Source organism: Elgaria multicarinata, chromosome 17 (assembly GCF_023053635.1).
Source record: "Elgaria multicarinata webbii isolate HBS135686 ecotype San Diego chromosome 17, rElgMul1.1.pri, whole genome shotgun sequence".
Lineage (NCBI taxonomy): Eukaryota > Metazoa > Chordata > Lepidosauria > Squamata > Anguidae > Elgaria > Elgaria multicarinata.
Window position 1 is genome coordinate 237,598 of NC_086187.1, and position 17,187 is coordinate 254,784.

Genomic DNA, 17,187 nt, shown 5'->3' on the forward strand with positions numbered 1-17,187 from the left:
CTAAATTCTCCGTAGCTGTGCATTGTCAAGGACGTTTACTAGAGTCATCGAGCCACCTTTGAGGGTTCCAAAGTAAATAGTTTGGCTTTGGCAAGTCTCCAGAGTCGTCTCCAGTTTCACTGTTGTGCAACATCTATGACTGTGGGGCATGCATCAGTTTGGGTTTAGGAAACCGTAGAGGCAAGATTGTGGCAAGAAACCAGAATGATGCATGTATGAATTTCTCAATCCAGGCTAGAAAACCAGAGGGGCTGGGGAGATCTTGCTCTTCACAGTTGTAGCCTTCCTAAACCCTACTTGTAACTTCAGCTGAACTCCAGATAATTCAGGAACGTAGCACCAGATAAGACCAAAATATTCAGCATTGGGTTAAATTATGAATATCTCAAGCTGTATGATCTTTCTCCATAAACATGCAAACCTGTGCAAGTTTAGTTGTCAGTTGGTTCCATTGACTTCAGTAGGACTTAGCTATTCCATCCATGTTCTGTAGGACCATATCTCTTGGGTGCTCTGAAAGCATTCGTGAACATAACCGCCAGCTGTGCAATATGGAGGTGGTAGCCTGAAGTTAAATATTTTACACAAAGCTCCTGATGGGATAGAACACATCTGAGTCATGGCTCAGCTTCCAGGCCCATGCAATGGAGCATGTGAAGAATTCCTTTAAGCGTCTGCATTTCCACAACCATCAAGCAACTCTAAACGTCTGGAAAGAATCATTAGGGCTTGCAGAAGAAATAATAATGACTTTCAGATAACCTTGAGCCTTGGCACCTCTCTGTTTGGAGTTTAGCATTTATTGATTTATTAATTTATTGATTTATTTCATTTTTATACCGCCCAAAAGCCTAAGCTCTCTGGGAGGTTCACAAAAATTAAAACCATGAAGAGCATAAAAACAATCAACAAATTTAAAACACAAATACAAAATACAGTATAAAAAGCACAACCAGAATAAAACCACACAGCAAAATTAATATAGGTTAAAATATCAGATGAAAACAGCAAAGTTTAAATTTAAGTTAAATTAGGTGTTAAAATGCTGAGAAAATAAAAAGGTCTTCAGTTGGCGACGGAAGGAAAACAATGTAGGTGCCAAGCGAACCTCTCTGGGGAGTTCATTCCACAACCGGGGGGCCACAGCAGAGAAAGCCCTCTTCCTAGTAGCCGCCTGCCTGGAATTTATACATATTTATACATAGAGAATTTATACATATGCAAATATTTCTTGATGTGAAACCTCCGTAAAAACATATTTAGCAACATTAGTTTTTCAGCTTACAGTTTTAAAAGATAGGAACCATGGAGGCTTACAGACTGGTAGCAATCCAGTACACAGTGATGCCTCTTTCAGCCTCCCCAAATTTGAAATTGCCATGATTCAACATTTGCATTTTAGAAGCAGGCCAGAGTTGCCAACCTTCTAATCCAGCTGGACCAGAACATTGGTGTTTAAAAGAATGAACAGGTGTTGGTTTATATAATGGAACAAACAGTAACTGAGAAGCAGTAATAAGTAATGGCTCTAAAACCCTAGATCTACACTACTGCTTTATAGGAGTATTGAAGTGGACTGATAACTGTTGGGGCAAAATCCACATTCCATAGACCGCTTTCATAGTGTTGTTTCCTGCTTTTCATTCCACATTCAAAAAGATTTGACACACGGTGTCACTCCAGCCACAGGAGTGCAGAACCCCTGGCCCATTGAGCCCCCTGGAGGGTTCCCCCTGTTATCTCCAGTCTGAGATCAGAGATAACAGCCAGGATTCCCTGGCATGCTGCTCTCCCTTCTATTGGGAGGGAGGGAGGGAGGGAGGGATGGGTGGATAGATAGGCCATCAGAGCATGTGAAAAGTGCTTCTCCTTCAAGTAACCAGAGGGGTACAGCAACAAGAGGGCAAATAGGGGTGAGCCACTGGTCGGAAGGCTTCCCTTCCCTCATCTTGTCTCCAGAGCCTCCCCCTGTTTTTCATAAGAACATAGGAACTTGCCTTATACTGGATCCGACCATCTGGCCCAGCATTGTTGACACTGGCTGGCAGCATCTCTCCAGGGTTTAAGGCATGGATTTCTCCTGCCCTTCCTGGAAATGACAGGAATTCAACCTGGATCCTTCTGCACGGGAAGCAGGTGCTCCACCACTGAGCCACAGCCCCTCTTTAATGCCACTCCTCTGCTCTTCTTGCTGCTCTCACTCCCTCTTTATTAGTCCCGCTCTCAACCCACACACTACGGCTCCTTCCTCTCTCAAATTGATCTCAGTGCCCTCTGCCCATTGAAATGACATGACCCGTCAGACCAGTGCATCCCTGGGCACATAGGGGGCATATCTGGTCCCAAGGAGGAAGTTGAGGTGTGAACCGGGACTGACGTGTTGGGAGCCGTGCAGCTCGGCCTGGAACTTGTGGCCAAAGCCCTCCGGGCAGCAGACACAACCTTCGATTTAAGTGAGTTCATATTTATTAGCCAAGCTGCAGATAAAACCCTGTGAGGACAGCCCCAATAAGGAGTTTGAGGGCAAAGCCTGAGGTTAAGAAGAGGCCCTTTCAGCCCCAATGGGCGAGAGAGGAAGGAGAGGCGTGGGAAAATGCAGTTCCCCTGCTTCCTGAGATGGCACAGATTCTCCCGGCTATGCTAATGTTTACTAAATAGGGTGTGTGTGTGTGTGTTTGTGTGTGTGTGTGTGTGTGTGTGTGTGTGTGTGTGTGTGTGTCTGAAATTATCATTATTATTATTGGGTAGAAAACTTAAAATCATTTTACTATATGCCTTAAGCAGGCCTGGTCTAGGCAGGCAGCTGCTGCTGAGTGTGCAGAGGCTCAGAGGGGCCAGTCCTTGACCCTAAGCCTGCTGTCGCAGCTGCTGCCATCTTCCTTCTCCTCCTCTGCACCCACCTGGGCAGCCCTAGGGAGTCCCATGTGGCTCAACCTGCAGGCCCCACGGTACCACATTTCAAAGGATTGTAAGACATTTTGAATAGCACTGATCTGAACCAATCAGACACTGCCTTTAGGGCAGACTTGGCCAATGAGGGTACAGAGTGTTTGTTATATCATCCCTGGGCCCTAATTGGCTGAGTCATACCCAAAGGTGCATCTGATTGGTTCAGACCCTCGCGATTACACAGAAAGCAACCTCTAAAATTCAAGAACCTATGAAAAATAAAATTACACCACTAATCAACGCATTACAAATCCGTTCTTTGACTGAGGCTATCCAAACTTTTACAATGGTTATGAATGAAGAATTTTCCGATGGGATTATAAATTTTGGCAGAATCTTTTCTATTTTTTTTCCCTGTAAAAATGCTGACCGAGAGTCTACAAACACAAGATATTCCCCTGAAAAGAGAGGACATGGAACATTTTTCTACAAGTGTCACTGGCTTTATCATATCTAGGAGGGGCCTGGATAATTGGTTAACTGAAAATGGTGGCTGGCTGAGTATTTTAAGATGCAGCGATGGTTATTTTAATATTGTATTGATTTTATATTCCCTTTTTTTAATACTATTTTTATTGATTTTCAAGTAAGGACAAATACAATAAACACACATAGGTTGTCTGAGCTGGGAGTTGGAGGTACTGCGTTGCAGTGGTTCCGCTCCTACTTGGATGGCCGATTCCAGAAGGTGGTGCTGGGGGATTATTGCTCTGTGCCGTGGCACCTAAGCCACGGGGTTCCACAGGGCTCTATCTTATCCCCTATGCTGTTTAACATATACATGAAGCCGCTGGGGGAGGTTATCCGGAGATGTGGACTGAGGTGTCATCAATATGCGGATGATACCCAGCTCTACATTTCCTTTTCATCAAACCCAGGTGAGGCAGTGGCTGTTCTGAACCAGTGCCTGGGCATGGTAATGGACTGGATGAGGGCTAATAAACTGAAACTCAATCCAGACAAGACGGAGGTACTGTTAGCGGGTGGTTCTTCTGTCCAGCGAGGTGATGTTTGCCCTGTCCTGGACGGGGTTGCACTCCCCCTAAAGGATCGGGTCCGTAGTTTGGGGGTGCTCTTGGATCCAGAACTGTCACTTGAGGCACAGGTGAACTCAGTGGCAAAGAGCACCTTTTACCAGCTTAGGCTGATATAGCTGCGCCCTTATCTGGACAGAGATAGCTTAGCTACGGTTATCCATGCTCTGATAACCTCTCGTTTGGATTACTGCAATGCGTTATACGTGGGGCTGCCTTTGAAAACGGTCCGGAAACTTCAACTGGTGCAAAACAGGGCAGCACGCTTACTAACAGGGACTGGCCGACGAGACCATATTACGCCAGTCCTTTTCCAGCTTCATTGGCTGCCAGTCCAGGTCCGGGCCCAATTCAAAGTGCTGGTATTAACATTTAAAGCCCTAAACGGCTTGGGGCCAGGTTATCTGAAGGAATGCCTCCTCCCATATGTACTTGCCCGGACCCTAAGGTCATCCTCAGGGGTCCTTCTCCGTGAGCCTCTGCCAAAGGAAGTGAGGCAGATGGCTACCAGGAGGAGGGCCTTCTCTGCTGTGGCACCCCGGCTGTGGAATGAGCTCCCTAAGGAGGTTCGCTTGGCACCTACATTTTATGGTTTTAGACGCCAGGTGAAGACCTTTTTATTCTCCCAACATTTTAACAATCTATAAATTTTAAATAACATGGTTTTAAATTTGTAATTTTGCATTGCTGCTGTTTTTATCTGGTTGAGTTTTTATATTGTATTTTATATTATGGTTTTATACTGTTGTTTTATACTTTGAATGTTTTTAATTTTTGTGAACCGCCCAGAGAGCTCCGGCTATTGGGCGGTATAGAAATGTAATAAATAAATAAATAAATAATAAAAGAAAACACTCAACAACAATATAAATGTTCCCACAGCACCACTATAAAAAAGCACGGGTGTTCATTCCTTCAATAAGCACTTGGTACAGAAAAAGATGCAGGTTAAGTTAGAACCTCTGACCAAAAGGATTCCTGAGTCATTGGGGGTCTAGGTTCGCCAGGATTCATATTAATAAATGTGAAAAAGTCCAGCCAGTTTTCCACAAATGTGTCTGATGTTATTTCTCCTCTTGCTAACCTGCTATGTTGTGTCAATTTATAATTTAAAGCTAGTTTCCAAATCTTATCAAACCAGCGTTGATGGTCAAAAGGTCTGTCGCTTTTCCAGAATTGGGCAATTTCCCACCTGGCTGCAACCAGCAAATGGGTGACCAAGGCTTTGGGAATAATTTTTCTATTGGCATTCCTAAAAATAGAAAGTAGAGCCAGTGCTGGGTCAGTTTCTACTTCAACATGAATAATGTTTGTAATGGTTTGGAAAACCCTTGACCAAAAAGTTTTGACCTGTTGACATTCCCACCAAAGATGAATATAAGTGCCAGGAACGGAGCAACCACGCCAACAGTGCGGGGATATAGTAGCACTAATATGGTGCAGTCTAACAGGGGTGATATACCACCTGTGAGTGATTTTCAGAGTGAGCTCTTTAACTTTTGCTGATATTGTTTTATAGGGTGCTGATTGCCACAAGCTTTTCCATTCACCTTCAGTGAAACTGGTGCACAGGTCATGTTCCCAAATCATTTTTAACCCTCCCTTATCTGGGAATTAACAATTCAATATCATGTGATATATATCAGAAGCTCCCCCTTTAACCTTTCTAGAATAAGTCAGGCAAGCTTTCTCAAATATAGTAAGCGAGCGTGGAATGTTATGGAATTGATATAGAGCATTTGCAAAAGAGACTATTTGTAGTTTTTGGAGCCAGGGACAAGGGAGTGGGCTCAGGTTTGCCTCTAATTGTTGCATTGATATGATTTTTCCTTGTATAAAGAGATCACGAATATGGAAAAAACCTTTTTCTTCCCAACCTGCAAATTGTCTGTACTTAAATTGATCTCTGAATCGGGGGTGGTCTAAAATCGGGGTTAGGGGAGAAGGGGATGGTGCAAACCATTTTGCCCACTTTGCCCATACCTTTAAATTTGCTTTCAAAAATGGGTTATTAATTATTTGAATATGTTTTTTCAATGTTGGAAGGAATGGGATCGCCCTGATCGTAGGGATGCAGGGGGCGCTTTCAATTGACACCCACGGGATTGCTGTCTCATTTCTAATTATTTTGAGTAGTTGCCTCAATTGAAAAGCATCATGGTACAGCCTAAGATTTGGGACACCAACCCCCCCTAGTTTAGTTGGTCGGAATAGTGTCGCTTGATTGACCCGGATGCGTTTGCCCCCTCCACTGACTGTGGATAGAGCTTGTTGCCAACGTTTGAATTCATTTCCAGGAATCTCTACTGGCAGGGTATGAAATAAAAAAGACAGTTTAGGCAACAAAGTCATTTTCAGGGCTGCATTCCTCCCTAGCCAAGATAATTTAAGTTTCTTCCACAGTGTCATATCTTTTCTTAGAGCATTCCATAAAGGATCAAAATTGCGCATACGCAGTTGTTTGATTTCCTTAGTGATCTGAATGCCTAAGTATTTTAAACTGCCAAATCTTAAAGTGACTTTGGAAATTCGTTGAATATTGCGAATGGCCTGATTGGCTAACAAGCAATAAAGTTATGAATATTTTTCTGTTCAGCCAAAGGGATATTAAACACAGAGCAAATCAGATTTGTCATAATTGACCTCCAGACCAGCAACTTCCTTGAAGGTATGTATGTTTACTGTATGAAGGATTCCCCTCTGCTGCTGCTGCTGGAGGTGTACAAATTGTGCATGGACTACAAAATCTACCACGAAGCCCAAGCCAGGCTCCTTGCATTCTAAGCCAGCATTTCAGAAGTAAGCAGAAGCTTAATTCACTTGATGAAGCTTTTAAAAATACCCAAGTCTTTAACAGCTGAGGCAGATTCTGGTGCCTCTGCTTTGTATATTGTTGTGAAAGCTGCAGGTGTTCGATGGGCTGAGTGCCATGCTGCTTCTCTCTTAAATTCTACCAGCGCTCTAAGACAATTTGGCTTCTGTGGTGAGAGGATCCTCGAAACTACAGATGGTTGCTTTTTAAATAATTATTGGTCGCATTGATACCCCGCTGTCGGTGCCCCTCCCGATCCCACCCATGAGGCAGGTTAGGCTGAGAGTCTGCGCCAGGCCCAGCGCCACCCTGTAAGCTTCATGGCCAAATGCGGACTTGAACCTGATTCTCCCTAGTCCCAGTCTAACACTGTAACCACTACACTATGCTGCCTCTCAGTGGGAGAAGAGACACCCCAGAGTGAACCTCACCCGTTTCCCCTTTCTTCTTCAATGAATGAAAGCCTGTAGGAGAAACCAAGCGATCTGGCACATGGCAGAATATTCCTTGAGTGATCAAACTATGAGTCCAATTTATAAAAGGTTTATTAAGGTTTAAGATGAGGAAGTGGGAGAAAGAAGAAAGCATATATAGAAGTTTGTTTGAAGAAATGTGTAGTAAATGAGTTATGGTGAAGATTTTTGTGTTTGATTCAGATACATTTGTTAATGTTAGATAATTGGTTTGATTTTATCATATTTAATTTTTGCAACAGGCCCGTTCCTCTTCTTAGCCTCTTAGGCCTTTCGTTACTCCAATTCCAGCCCTGTCTGGGATGGGGGGGGGGGGAGAATCAACCAGTTAGGCGAAGCTGCTGCTGCTGCTGCTGAGTCGCATGTTTGTCCTGCGCTTAGGGAGAGGAATGAGGCAGGCAGGACAAGAGGCGTGCATTGGCGCAATCTTTGTTCCCGACAGATACATCCACCAGGAGGAGGTCCTGCATACATTACATGGGGTAAAACATGGGCCACGATCCTATTCTTTGGGATCCAGCGGAGGGATTCCTAAAGGGAGAGGCATTGACCCTGTTTCGCCGGCATGCTAAACCACGGTGGTTAAGCATTTTGAGGTAAACATCATGGCTTAGCATGTTGTGTGAACCATTCCTAACCATGGTGGCTATGTAACCACGGTTTAAACACGCACTCACCACTTGCTGCAAGAGGGTCGACGGCCTAACCGTGGCTTCGCATGTCCTCTGAACAGGCCCGAAGTCTACTGAGCCTGTTTCCTTAGTTGTGTTCTTTTGATCGTGAGTTTAATTTCACCAGATGAAGAACAGTTAACACCCACACACCACACCTTTCCTGGTGTGTACAACTCCTCATTTCCTAAACCTCTGTTGCGGAGGGTGGCTGTTCGCGCAAGTTGCCTCAATATGTCCCTGGCCTGAAGTCCGGGTGGTGGGCAGGAGTGTTCTGCAGCCCGCCTCGCTTACTCCAGGTGGTCTTTCCACAGCTTCCAGCCACACGTGATGTGCCGCCTCCCATCCTCCCCAGGCCCTGGGTGGAGTCACAGGCTTCATGTCTCCTGGAAGTGATGCTGCCGCAATGCAGGACCCAGGAGGAGTTAGGAAAACGCCTTCAGCTTTTTGCAGCTCCCAACATTGCTCTTCCTCACGGCAAGGACCATTTTGTGTGTGTGTTTCCTGTGGGTGGGTGTTGCCCACGTAGCCTAGTCGCTGGATTGACATTTGTGGATTTTAACTGGAGCTTAACTTCAGCCAGGGTGTCGTTTTCAGTGCCTGGCCTCAGGCGGCCCTTAAAGGCAAGCTAGGGTTAAAGAAGTCTTTAGCTGCCAAATTTGGTCTCCTTTTAAGTGTAATAGAACTTAATAATAATAATAATAATAATAATAATAATAATAATAATAATAGATTGTGGCACAGAAATGGGATAGGAAACCAACAGAAATTTGGCAGAGCAGTAAGTAGTTTGCAAGTGCATTGAAAGGCCCGTGCCTTTCGACAGAAGGCCAAGCCTTCTACCTCTGCAGTCCCTGTCCTCTGTGTTCATCACTTGGGGAAGGGAAGGGACTGGGGCCACCAGTTGCTGATCAGCCTGACGTGGTTTATTTGTTTAAAACATTTGCTCTAGACTGATTCCAAGATGGTTTACAAATTTTTAGAAATTAGGAATGCATTAAAACAGTGAAGTGCTTAAATAAACTGGCACATGAAAAGGAGCACACTTGGGCAAGTTAGCTCTTGGGTACGTGAAGAGGTTTACACCTGGCATCTGAAAGGAAAGCAGCATGGATGCCAGTGGTACATTTTATTTATTTATTTATTTATTTATTTATTTATTTATTTATTACACTTATATACCGCTCCCATAGCCAGGGCACTCTGGGCGGTTTATAGAAATTCTAAAATTGAGGTAAAAACAAGTATACAAAATTTAAAACTCTAAAGCACAGTACATACACACATAAAGCATTAAAAACCGATTAAAACTAAACATGTGGGTCATTAGGATGTGCCGCCATATGCCTGGGCAAAGAGGAAAGTCTTAACCTGGCGCTGGAAAGAGAGCAGCGTTGGTGCCAGGCGAACCTCCTCAGGGAGATCATTCCACAGTCTGGGGGCCACCACCGAAAAGGCCCTGTCCCTCGTTGCCACACTGCTTGGGCACAGCCACTGAAGTGGCCGTCTCTGTCCTCGCTGCCCAATGTGCTTCTGGCCAGGGTGGCGCTCAGAGGAGGAGCAGGAGGAGCAGGAGGAGGAGGAGGAGGAGGAGGGGCCTGGGTGGCAGGTCGATGCGGCTGACCTCTGAGTCCCCGTTTGCTCCTTCCCCAAGGCTCTCGCCTCTGAAGGGCTGATGGCGCCACGTCTTCAGCAACGGCCCTGTCTTTTTTCGTTACTGTTTTTTGTGCTCCTTTTGTACATTGGGCCAGATTTGAAGAAGCTAAGTGCCCTCAGCTCTGCCTTGAAGGATTCTTCTGTCTTAATTGATGGTGCCATTTTAAGCAGTTACACTGTTGAGAATTTCCAGAATGAGCGCAGAAGAATTCTGGAACAGCTGCAGGAGAGACGCGCTTTTTCCGTGGCACGGGGAGTGGCAGAACTTGCAGAGTTGCCTGTGGACAACGTTGTTATCCAAGAGGTGTGCTGTAGTCCGTGTGGGTCCAAGGAATGTCTGGACACATGTTTGGAGCCGCCTGGGGCGGGCGCTCCAGAAAGCATAGGAATTTCCCCGAGCATCTTGCCTGTCCGTTTGGCATGGGGTCAGGGTGGGGTGGGGGTTCTCCCAGGCGGCAGGTGCTTCAGGATTGGCCTCCCCCCGTCCTTCTCCGTGGTGCTCTGCAGGAGCTGGGCTGTTCCTTCGGTGAGATCTCCGCCCATGATTCTGAGAAGCTGCTTCGGGTGATCCTGTCCTCCCAGCAGCCAGACAGGGGCAAGAAGGCCCAGGCCTTCCTCACCACCCAGGGGCTGGAGCCAGAGATGGTGGCGGAGCTCGTGGCTGAGGAAGTCACCCGAGAAGTGCTGGCGCCTTTGCAAGGAAAAGGTGTGTATGGGCGAGTGGGGGCTCCAGTTCATAGGCCCATAGAATAGTCGAGTTGGAAGGGGCCTGTAAGGTCATCAAGTCCAACCCCCTGCTCAATGCAGGAGCCCACCTTAAAGCATCTCTGGCAGAGGGTTCTCACTGCTGTTGGTCTGTTTGCTCCGTTCCAGGCAGCTGATCGCCAAACTCTGGGAGTCTGGCTGACATTGTGCCTCTTGATACCAACCAAAACGTTGAAGTGGCCCTTTCTCGATGCTGCGTTACGTTGTCAGCTCACGTTTATTTATTTATTTATTTATTTATTTAAGCATTTTTATGCCGCCATTCAGCCAAAAAAGGCTCTCATGGCGGCTTACAAAAGTATTTCCTGACAGTCCCTGCCCACAGGCTTACAATCTAAAAGACATGACACAAAAGGAAAGGGGATTGGGAGGGAGGAGGAGGAGGGATCTGTGACTGCCTGCACCCCATCCCACCCTCTTTACATCATCATCACCACCACCATCATCCAATTATTTATTACTGGACATCTTTCTCAGACCCAAAGCATCTTACAACAAGAATGAAAATACTTTTAAAAATTAAAATAATAAGTCACTGCTTCTGCCATGGCCGTGGCATTTAAATGGCTTTCTTGGGCCAAGGGTAGAGCTCGTGCAACTTATGGGGGAAGAACTCCTAAACTTGCGAGAGGAGAGGCTGCCTTCGTGGCCCAGGTGCTCAGCGGAGGAATGTGCTGTGGCCGCTATGTCATTCTGGGCCTGCTGTCTGTACAGGGGAAAAGCAAGTCTTAAATCCAGCAGAGGAGAGCGAGGCGTTCCTGCAGTTGGCCAAACTGTGCCAGGACCCCACCCTGGTTGGCGTGAAGCTATTGGATAAAATTTCATCTGTCCCTCACGGGGAGCTTGCCTGCAGTAAGTGTTTATCTCTGGACGTCCAGTAATGTCACGCTCACGAGGACTTGGGTCTTGTGACTAAGACGGCTACCCCAAACATGCGCACTTGGCCACAGATCTCGTCGCAGTCCCTGGGACGTCATGTCCGAGTACACATAGATACGACTGTGCTGTAGGAGCGACCTCGTGTCCTGTCCTTTTGCTCTCTTTGCGTGGTGGACATCTGGGAAATGCGATGCCAGGAGCTGCATTCGTGGAGGCCTCGGTTCACATGCTGCTGCAGTTCCCCAGGCTGCACGTGTGTCTAGGGAGCAGTGCAGGTTTACCGCTTGAGCCCTTTGAGAATGTGCGAACATTCCCAGAAGGGGAAAGCGGTGGTCTCCATCTCTGACCTTCATGACTCAAGCCTGGGAACTGGGTCTCTGGGTCTCCCACAGCTGAGAGGTTGGCTGCTGGGGGTCCCATTCAGCAGACAGTAACAAGGCAGGGACTTAAATCCCGCTCTTTGGCTTTTGGGCCACATGAACTCTGTTTTAAGCAAAATGCTTACTGATGGGAGCCCCCATTCCTCCCTCCCTTAGCTACAGAGCTCCTGATCCTCGCCCATAATTGCTTCAGCCTCACGTGTCATATGGAAGGGATTATTCGCGTTCTCCAAGCTGCCCGAACGCTCACGGACGAACACTTAGCACCCAGCGAAGAATACGGCCTTGTGGGAGGTAGAGACGGCGGCGGTGGCGGCAGCCCCAAAAGCACCCCGTGGTGGATGTTGAGTGGCTGCGGTGCCCCTTCCTCCCCCTGGTCTTTGGGGTTTTAGAGCGGCAGGCTGTTGTGGCTCCCACTGATTCCCGGAGCTCCGCTGTCTCCCTCACTGAGCAGGGAAGGCCGTGGCAAGGCAGACGCTCGCCTGCCCGCGCCTGTGCAGGGTGGCCTGTGCTCCGACACAGGTCTTGTTCTGTTGTGCTGCATGTTGACTTACGCCAGCAAGCATCCTGCAGTGTCTCTCATGAGAAGCAGTGCCAGGAGTCGGGCCTTGTGTGTGGAAGCGAGTGGCTCTCCACTGGTCTGGTGAGAGAGCAGCCATTGCTTCCTCCTGGCCTTGCGTTCGTTTCTTCCGTTGCTCAGTCTCTCAGCTGGGGAGTTCTTGCCTGCAGCTGGGAGGTGTCCATAGTGTCTGGAACCCCACTGAAATGGGGGAAGTGGCTGGTCAGTGGCATTCCACAGGCAGGGACTCTGTCCCAAGTGGAAGAGTGGGGCTGTCATGACACAGCACTGCTCCAACGGCAACGTGTGGGGTGACGTTTTGTGGGTTCTGAAGCTCAAGCTCTTTTCTCTCCCCAAAGGTTCGACTTCTCACTGGCATCGGCAGGTACAACGAGATGACCTACATCTTTGACTTGCTGCATGAGAAGCACCACTTTGAGGTGCTAATGAGAAAGAAGTTGCACCCGGTGGGTACAAACAACAGAATCCACCCTTCCCAGTCCAAGAGTTCCAAATTGTAGAACCTCCAGTGCCTTTGTTCTGCTTGTTTCCCTCTTCCAAAATAACCGCCCCAGTCCCTGCATTCCCACGACATGTTGCCCCGTGCTACCGAACTCTCCGTCACTTGCCCATGCCCTCACCCTTGAAGGCAGGGGTGGGCAACCTCTGGCCCTCCAGGTGTATTTGGCCTACAGTTCCCCTCCCTCCGCCTTAGCCAGCAGAGCCAGTGATGAGGGACGGCAGGACTTGGAGACCTGGATATCTGCTGGAGGACCACAAGTTGCCCCACCCCCGTCTTAAGGGCAGGTTTTTCTTGCCACCTTTACGCTCCTTCACAAGCGACTGTGAGGCCTGGCGTTGCTGTTGGAGGGCTCTGCTCAGCGCCAGAGCTCACTTGCCCTGAGGATTGGCGCTGGCCAGGTCCCAAGCCACGCGCTGCCTTCACTCTCCGCCCCTCCCTCTTTGGCAGAGCGGGACCCTCAAGACGGCGCTGCTGGACTACATCACCAGGAGACAGCGAGAAGCACAACATGATCGCCCTCTGCTTCAGCATGTGCCGGGAGATTGGGGAGAACCACGAGGCGGCAGCCAAGGTCCAGCTGAAGCTCATTGAATCCCAGCCTTGGGGTAAATTGCCGCTCGTCCCGGGGAGCCCCGGGCGGGAGCCACCCGGACCTGGAAACGGTGGGATGTCTGAGGTGTTCGATCTCAGGTGGAGGAGGAGGAGGTGCCGTAGGGGTGGGTTTGAGGGGGTGGGGTGGGATGGGGGAGCGTGTGTCCCCTGACACAGAGTAGGTCCCCTGACACAGAGCAGGCGGCATCGCTGCCCACCGTGGTCATACAATCAAGAGTCAGGGGAGACCTGGAGCATAAACACTGACTCTTGTGGCTGCATTTCTACCCACACAGGATGCGAAGAGGTGCGAGAACCTCTGGGCATACGCTCATGCTTTACGCTCTGCCTAGTCCTTTTGCACACAGCCACCCTGGGCTCACCCATTTGAATTGGCCCGTCGGAGCCAAGCAATGGTAGACCACTACGCCAGAGAACTATTCCTATCGGTAAAGCATTAGCATTAGTGAAGGTCAGTGACCCTCCATCCAGGATTTGCAGAAGAACTCCCATTGTGTCTGAAGGGGAGAACTAGCTCAGGCCCTCGTTGTTACTTTCGGCTTCGCATGCTGCACCTTTGGTGGTGGGGAAAAACCCTCCTATTTGCAGCTCCAAATCACAGTCTGCTCTGCCCATGCAAATCCAAACCTGGTGTCCGGTATGTATCCAGTTGCCCTGTTGCAGCCTTCCCAACCTGGTGCTGTCCAGATGGTTTGGACTACAGCTCCCACTGACCATTTCTGACCATTGCCCATGCTGGCTGGGGCTGGTGACAGTTAGTCCAAAGATCTGGAGCGCAACAGGTTGGGAATAATGATAATTTTATCTCTTACCTGCCTCTCCGTTTGGATCAAGGTGGGGAACAACAGTAAGTATAAAATACTGATTAAAAACATAGTATACACTGTTAAAACATCCTAAAAACATCCTAAGACTCCACTGGATATGCCTGAGATCCGTCTTTATAGCTTTCTTAAATGCTAAAAGACTGTTAAGTTGACGAATCTCCTCCGGCAGGCCATGCCACAGTCTGGGAGAAGCAGAAGAGGTCCTCTGGGTAATACATGTCAGCCTAATTTTGGCTCGCTGATGGAAATTCTTCCCAGAGAACCTGAGTGTGCGAGGTGGATTGTACAGGTGAAGGTGACCCCGCAGGTAGCCTGGACCCAAACCAAGGCTGTCCTGTTGCAGATCAACCTGAGCCAGAAGAGCCTGCTGGAATGTGCCATGTCCCTGCCCAGGTTCTACCCGGTGACGAAGAGGACAGGAGAGCTTTCACCATCGGGAACAGCTTACAGCTATTGTTGGATCTTGAGTATTTTTCCTTGCAAGAGCTTGATTGGAGCTCGGTCCTGTTGTGGGCCCAGACACTTTCCTTGTTCTTTCTGAGAGCCTGGCTACTTTTCATGCTGTGAATGTGACATGCAGTCAGGATCTCAGTACGATGGACAGAGAGCCTTAGGGGGCAGAGTCCTTTTGTTGGCAGGGGGCAGCGTGCAGCTCCTAGCATGCTCCTGCTCCTGCTCCAACTGGGATCTCTTCCCTCTCCACTCCCAATCTCTCGCTAGGCGGCAGTCGTGGCTGAGGCCTATGACTTCGTTCCGGACTGGGCTGAAGTCCTGTATCAGCAAGTGACTGTAAAGGAGGACTTCAGCTACCTGGAGGAGTGCAAGCAGCGTGGCCTGCTCAAGGCGAGCACCTTTGAGGAAATGGCCCAGGAGTAAGTCCTCTGCAACCAAGTGAACCATTTGAAGCCCAATTCTCCAGTGGGGAGACTTCTCCCAAATCAGGTTTTCTGTATCATTGGGATACTGGCTTCATGTCTTCAAGTCCTTCAGAGTACGTACTGAAAGGGGGTAGATCTCATTCTTTCGGCACTAGGTTGAACTAATGGAGAGGCTGGCCGTAGGATGAAAGCAGAGGGGGTGAGGACATCTGTTAACAGTATGACCATCTCTTTCAGGTTCAAGCAGCGTGCAGGCAATGAACCGGCTCTAAAAAACCTGAAGAAGCTGTTGACCTATTGTGATGATATCGATGTGTATTACAAACTAGCTTATGACAACCAGTTCTACGACGTAGTGAACATGCTTCTGAAGGATTTCCACATTGGCAAGAACACACGTGAAATAATAAAATGGTTCTTTGCTTTCTGACCTACATTGATAGTGGAGGAATGTCTCAAAGGTGCAAAGGTGATCTTAGGACTTTGCACTGCTTTTAGGTCTAACTTTTGTGTCATTAAACTTTATTACTAAATTTATTATTCGGGTTATGAACGGAACAGCGGAGTCTTAAAAGACAGAGACTACAATCCTGTTGTAGAACTCCGTTAAATTTTACTGATCGTATTGCTTCGTGACTCCTCTGTCTCAAAGTTACATTTCTCCCAAATCATTTTAAATTCCTTTTACTGTATGGTGGTTAAAACTACTGTTAAGCCAAGAGCAAGTAACACACTGGCCAAATGTCAACGCCAGATTAAGGTTGTCTCTGGCCAGCGCAGTATTGAAGTCCAGTGCGCATGCAACATTTACACATGCGCACCCTTCAGCCCTTATTTGCCAACCGTGAAATTCCCCCAGCAATTCATCTCAGATACAAGGGAATTGAAATAACACTTTTTCCAAGGAGATACAACAGAAAGATATCATGTAATTTTGTTTTATTTAACGGCTGTAGCTCTCAAGCGTGTTAAATTAAATTGCTATAACAAAGTCAGAGGTGTGGCCTTTCTTGTTGCTGTTCTCGTTCTGCTTTTACATATCTGTGGTTGGCTTATCTCAGCACAGCTACAATCCACAGAAAATGTGCGTAAGTGGGAGCCCAGCTGCCCCTGGCATCGCTACATCGCCTCTGAGCTCCATCTTCCTCCCCTGCATAGTTCAGCTGTTTCATGCAAGGCTTTCACAGCAGATCACTCTAGGACCTGCCAAAAATGCCTCTCCAAGGCAGGCTTGCCTCTGGTGCGGATGTGATATTTACTCTGCACATGATCCCACCCCCATCCTGTCCTCTGAGTTTGAGCCAGAATCTGTTGGGAGCCGGAAGCCTCCTACCACTACTAGCACCACAACCAGCAAGAGCGTGGAGAGCGGCACTTCCAGGGATTGGCCCACAATGGTGGAGTTCCATTCATGTCGTGAGTCGCCAAGGGCTGGGAATGAAGTCTTTGGAGACGTTTCTGAGCTGTCTGCTTGCTTCGGGGGGTGGAGTGGGGTGGGCCACGGAATGAGTCCACCTCTTCAGTTGGTGCTGGGACCTGTGCATGTGTCATCCCGTGAGGGCTGCCTCCAGTGAGATGGCTCATAATTGGAATGGCAATATTCAAAGAACTGGGTATGTTGGCCTTGAGAAGAGAAAGATGAGGAGGGTTAGATAGCACTTTTCAAGTACCTAAAGCATTGTCACACAAAGGAGGCCAAAACATGTTCTCTGTCATCCAAGTGCGGATTCTATTTATTATTTATTTTATTTATTATATTTTTATACCACCCAATAGCCGAAGCTCTCTGGGCGGTTCACAAAAATTAAAACCACAGTAAAACACCCAACAGGTTAAAACACAATTACGAAATACAGTATAAAAAGGATTCTGGCTGAATAACAGGGAAATTTCTCTACTGGTTAGAGCAGTCAGAGAAGGGAACCAACTGTCTTGGGAGGCAGTGGGCTCCCTATCACTGGAGTAGTCAACCAGAGACTGGACCACCATCTGGCAGCGATGCTCTAAGAGGGATTCCTGCACTGGCGCTGAGGAGTGGGTCGAACGCCCTGGCCTAGAAAGCCCCTTCCAGTTCTATGATGCAGCCTGGGGAATGAACTAGGGCGTGGCAGTGTTGGGCCTCAGTGGAGGGCCCCCAGAGCCACCGCCCCCCCCCAGCCCTCCCTATGT

At 48.0% G+C, this 17,187-nt stretch overlaps 1 pseudogene; it reads left to right on the top strand.

Moving 5' to 3' along the window:
* LOC134410234 (spatacsin-like) overlaps nt 1–16,009 on the top strand; it is a 40,553-nt pseudogene extending 24,544 nt beyond the window's left edge.
* Nucleotides 16,010–17,187: the final 1,178 nt, after the last annotated feature.